This window comes from Fundulus heteroclitus, chromosome 21, assembly GCF_011125445.2.
Source record: "Fundulus heteroclitus isolate FHET01 chromosome 21, MU-UCD_Fhet_4.1, whole genome shotgun sequence".
Classification (NCBI taxonomy): domain Eukaryota; kingdom Metazoa; phylum Chordata; class Actinopteri; order Cyprinodontiformes; family Fundulidae; genus Fundulus; species Fundulus heteroclitus.
Window position 1 is genome coordinate 31724089 of NC_046381.1, and position 6000 is coordinate 31730088.

The window sequence follows — 6000 nt, forward strand, 5'->3', positions numbered from 1 at the left end:
GTCTGCTCATTTCAGCAAAATATAGCCTCAGTCTTTTTAGGTGAGCGCCGAATAGCCGCTGGCATTGGCCGCTATTAGCCTCTCTTAATAACTTAATATTGCCCTGTTGGACGTGACTGTAGGTTGTTTTGAACATGGTGCTTGTCCTCGGTTGGCTCTGCCATCATTTGATAGGGCTGCATGCATTGGTGCAGCATTATTAGGGGACAATGCATTTAATTGTATTTTGTGTAACTTAAGATCAACTCATCAAGCTAATGTAAAGCGTCCTCTAGCTTCCCAAGTAACCTATTTGAGTCTTAATTATTTCCAGGAGAAATTATTACATAAAAAATATGAATCAAGTGTCCTAAAGGTTATAGATTTTTATTTAGCAAATCATTCTTTAAAATGTTATTTCCTAAAATAATGTTTTGTCTAACTCAGGATTTATATTGTGAATGGGTTAAAAACGTACCAAAGGTTGTTCTAAAGCAGTTAAGCTAATTTAACCTGATTCCATGTTCTTTAAGATAAACTTTGGTTCTCTCTTAGATCTGCAGTGAACCAGGATTCACTGAGTCATTATGATGATGGTTTTCAACTATTGCTTTTGATCTTTGGTGTGTCCATAGTTCCTTAGTTTCTTTAATCTTAATTTTGCTTAGTAGTTTAGTTACGTTTCACTAGCCTTGTAAAGAGGATTTGTTGATTGAAATGTAGCATTAATTCAGATAAAAACATTCTATTATGTTCACTGGATGTTCATTTGTTTCTGTTAATAAATTCTTATACTTGAAGAGAAATTGTCACTCATTTATTCCATATGTGCAGAGTTTGCTGGTAAAAGAACACCAGTGCTCGAATCACTCTTTCAACTGTTGTCCTAATATCAACTGTTTGGGCTGATAATCACTGGACAACACCTAACAGACCGAAAGTTACTTAATAAACATTGAATAACTCTAAACATGCGTAATTGCACAACAGCTAATTATCTAATTAGCTAAATTAGCTAATCTAATTGACTGTACAAAAGTATCAGTCAGAAAAAGAGTACTAAAACTACAAAGCATGCTAGATGCACCATGGCACAGTGGGGACAGTAACCAATAATCTAAGGAAATATGGAAGACAGCAGACAATTCTCATACTGCACATTTTAACAAAAGTGGTGAAAAATGACACCAACAGGTAGCCGCAGGAATGTGTGGTTACTTCTGGTTCTGTTGTACACGTGAAAAAAATACTCTGTATTATGCATATGTGTCGACTAAGGAGAATCGTATAAGGCAGACACCCAGGCTTGGCTAAAATTTTTCTAAAACTCTGTGGCATCAAGCAACACTGCACATCAACCTAAAGAACTCTATAGGCACAGTTCCACTGGCCCGCCCATTTTCGCCCCCGTCCTACTCAGCTCCTCCTCCTCTCGAGAAAGGCCTGGAAGAGGCTTCCTGGTTGTTGCTTTAGCAACCGCCCCCTCCGTCCCCCACCCTCTGTTGACACTTTAAATAAATCTGTGAGAAATGGTAAATGACAAAAATAAATCATTATATATTAAAGATAAATTAAAGAAAAAATATATAAATGTTTCTATACCTGTACATGCAAGACTGTCTTGGAGTGGCTGCTGGTTCCTGGGCCAAACCGCTCCTTCTTCTGGCCGTTTTCAGTGACAGGGTTAATATTTACTCCAATATATTAGATCTTTTGCCGCAGTCATGGTGGGAGTGAGGAGAATACGATTTTAGCTGCAGTGAAATTTCTATCGGTTTATTGTGTGTTCACAACTAGGCTGTGGTCTGTCAGTGGAGGAAGGGTGATGCTTTACCGGGTTTGAGCTCCTTTCAGCTGCCACCGCTGTGAAAGTACCTCACTGCTACCCCCCGGGTGTTTTATACAGAAAGACAGGCTGGCAGCAGGGAATGGCCGCTCCCTTGTACCGTAAGAGGTGGATGGATAAACACTTCAGAGAAAAAAACTTAAAACAGCTTTCAGTGTGAAATGAGAGAGAGCCTCAATGAATCCATGGATCTGAAACAGCTTGCCTGGGTGTAGAAAGCTGAAATATCCTTTTTCTTTTTTTAACCTTCAGGTGCGGTTCATGATTTGAAAATAATAAAATTGTATTTCAGTCTGACCCACTCTGTTCATAGTGGTCCTTAATATTAATGTGTCGCTCTTGAGTTTTTCTGGACTTCCTCAGAGAAAAACCTTCTCATTTCTCCTCGCCCCACGTCCAATCACTGAAAAGAGGTGTGTTCACTCTGCTCTTCAGCAGAGCCGCAGCAACCCAGGCTGGCATTGAAACAAAAAAAACTACTCCTGAAGCACTCAAAAGTGAACGGAACCGTGCGGTGTGCGGCCTATACGAGCCAGTGGACGTGGGCATCATATCCACAGACCAATGGTGGTGGCAGCATCATAATTTCGGGTTACTTTTCTTTCAACTTTGACCTTAAGCCTTCAGGATCCAAATCAATAAAATAACGATCGTATGAGAAGGATAGTCATGCTTTGCAAAAACCTCCGATAACAATACTCCAAACTTTAAACGTTTTACCCTGAGCTGTTCAATCCATCATGTGAAAAAAAATAAAAATATGACACAATTGCATACCTACCAAGACGTGTCCGTCCCCCTAAACAGGCCAGACAAGGAGCGCGTTAATCACAGAAGCAGCCAAGAGGCCCATGGTAATTTTGTAGTAGCTGCAGAGATCAACAGCTCAGGTGGGAGAATCTGCAGACAGGACAGCTATGAATAATGCACTTACCAACTTCTAACATAACCTTCAACTACTTTTAACATGCATGCAAAACAACATGCAAGGTTAAATGTAATGCTGTACATTATCTTGAAAGCACATTCCTCACAGTGACACGTAGTGGTGGCAGCATCATACTGTGGGGAAGCTTTTCTTCAGCAAGGCAAGTTTATTTATAAAACACTTTTCAGTAACAAGATGATTCAAAGTGCTGTACATGAACAAAACAGAAATCAGAAAAAAACACAGAGGAAAGAAAAGCATTACAGAGACAGAGGGAAATCATTACAGAGGCCATCACATTGCATAGGAATAATTCAATGTGGGAAGCTGGCTATGGCGGAAAGAAGAAGGATGTAGGTAAATACAGAGACATCATGAAAGAACATTTTTGAGGGGGTGTCAGTGTTTCGAGTCTCTATTTCTGTGTGGAAAGCTGTTAGATGTTCCCTAAACCACTTGTAGAACTGATTGAGGAGGGATCAATTAAATAAAACTTTACACTTTTCAGTTTTATCTGTAAAAAAACAAAACAAAGATAGTTTCCCTCCACTTCATAATCATGCACTACTTTTTGTTGGTCTGACACATTAAATCCCATTAGACTTCTGCTTGTAACATGGCAAAATGTGGCAAGGTTCAAGTGGTATGAACACTTTGACAAAGCACTGTAACTGACTACATATTAAATTGAGCATGTGTCATGTCAAAAACACAATGTCACAGGTCTAATGATCTCGTCAGCATTTTCCAGTTGAAAAGAAATAAGCTTTAGAGACACGAAGTTCCTCTTTGGGGTATGCTTTTAACCCAGAGAATGAAATTTGTCAGGTAAATATGAGGAGAAAAAAAAATAAGGTCAGCATATGGCCCCTCTGAATGTGTGTGTCTTTGAGAGAGAGAGCGAGAAGGGTGGGAGACAGAGAAACAGAGGGAGAGAGAAATTGTGAGTTTTTCCTCGCTTTATTTTGGGGAACGAGAGTGTTGTTCCAGCGCTTCGCTATTCCCCACTAATCAGGTGCTGCCAACCTGCCAGCCAAGGCGGGACACGAGGCCTTTCAAAACACTCCGCTAATTAACAAGCCCCCAATGCATCCCTTTCGCTTTTACAGCGCTAGCACATCTGCCATAGAAACTCCTGAGAAGAAAAACTACATTATCGTCAGCCTGAGTGGATCCCCCATCTTTGCACACATCCTCAATAGTTGTTTGTTGTACTGTGTGTATGCGTGTCAGTCGAAAAAGGTGCGCATCAGGTTTTTCACAAGCTCCTTTTTTTTTTTTTCTGTGAAAGCGTTGACGCCGTTATGTTGGAGAACAGCTTGTGTAGAAATTGGCAAAGTGTCCTGCATCTATCAAGCGACTGAAAAGCATGAATAGGGCTCCCACTGTCTTAATGAGTGTTTACATGTACCCAGAACAGATTAAAAGATGTTTCTGGTGTTGCCCAGGGTGTTGCAGCAACACAACTTCGACAACCTGCAAGCATTATTAGGAGTAAGAAAGATTTTATAAAATTTTATTCCACATTGACTGATATCTTATTAATCTGGTGGTATTAAATTTGTGCATATACAAATACAGATGATACAGATTTACAGTCAATCTTTTTATTGCCAGCTGGGAGGGCCGAAAAGAAAGCCCTCTCTCCAGTTGGACTATAATTTACACAGGGCACGTCTTTGAGAGCCTCAGGAAAATCTGACAATGTAGTCAAACTGATCATGTTTACTTTTGCAAGCTCTGCCAGGCCTTTAAAGGTTGCATACGTTCACAGCAGCGCCGGAGTAGTGGCTTTTTCCAGAAATGAAATTCCATCATCTCCACATTTTCCAACCGAGGACTGAGGGAGACCCAGGAGACCATGTCAGCTCATTTCCTCTCATGTCAGAAAGCCGCAGTGCACTTAGTCTGCCTCCAACGGAGAGGACTTTTAATTTACTCATAATAAACCTCTGCCACCCACTCAATACCAGCACTTATTGAAACGATCCCTGAGCAACTACAAATAATAAAAGAAGTACACTTTTGGAGGTCAAATGCTTCACAATCCACACATTGCAGTCTGACATTGAACGTCAATCTTTACTTTTGAAATGAACAGTTAATATTACCTCAGACATTCAGAGAATATAGAAAGTTACATAAGGAATAACAAATCTGGTATTCAAAACTGCAAACTGTAAACTATTTTGATACTAAAGCAGCTATTTAACAACTTATTAATAATGCTAGTGATCTAATACTACTTAAAATAAACCAGCTGGATGATAAAGGTCATTCTTGCACTTTCAGATTTTTATAGGGTTCAAAAAGACTAAAGTCAAGAATCAAGAATCGAGAATCTTTATCAATAAGTAACCATAATGAAATTATAGTTAACATTGGCTCAAAATTCACACAGATTCACACATGGCTAACAGACACAAGGCATGATGTTTTCAAATAGTTGAATGTGCCAACAACATGCTAAAAGCGTGCAAATAGCCCTTAGTATCTGATACGATCTAATGTTCGAGTCAAAGACAGTGGTCACTTTACAGAACGATGTTAACTACTGTGCCATTGCACGAATGTATCAGACAAAGCACTGAGATGTTGAAAAGGGTGCAAACATTTTAATGCTCTAGTTAAACAATGCTCAAGTCAAACGGAGAGGTAGCAGTTAGTTAATGGGATGGGGTAAAAAAAATAGAAAACAGCAAAAACAAACACTCCCTGAGAAGCTAAACATGTGAGAGATGGTATAAATAATTCTCATTATTACATGTTGTAAACATGTAATATGTAGGTATGAACTGGGCTGGTGGTTTATTCAGTCTCAGCAGGGGATGTTAGCCTTCACAACATTGGGAAAGAAGCTGCTTGTAAGTCTATTAGTTTTTGATTTAGTGTTCCTAAATTTTTTACCTGATGGAAGTGGGACGCCTGGGTGGGTGGGATATGTGGCAGTACGTCTGGCCCTTTTCTGAACTCATGCATCAGAAACCACATCTAGATCTTGAAGACGGCATCCCACAATACCCTGTGCTGACCTCACAACCCGTATTGAATAATTTCTCTCCTGTGCTGTGCAGCTTCCATACCACACCACAAAGGCTGATTTGTTAAAGGTTTTGCCCCCACAGTACGCTTTTTCTAAATCTTTAAACAAATATCATCTCTCTGCGCAAGTAGCAACACATTCACAAGGACTGGTGCTGGCTGTGACATGTAGTTACCATGAAATATTTGATCTTTCCTGAAAGAA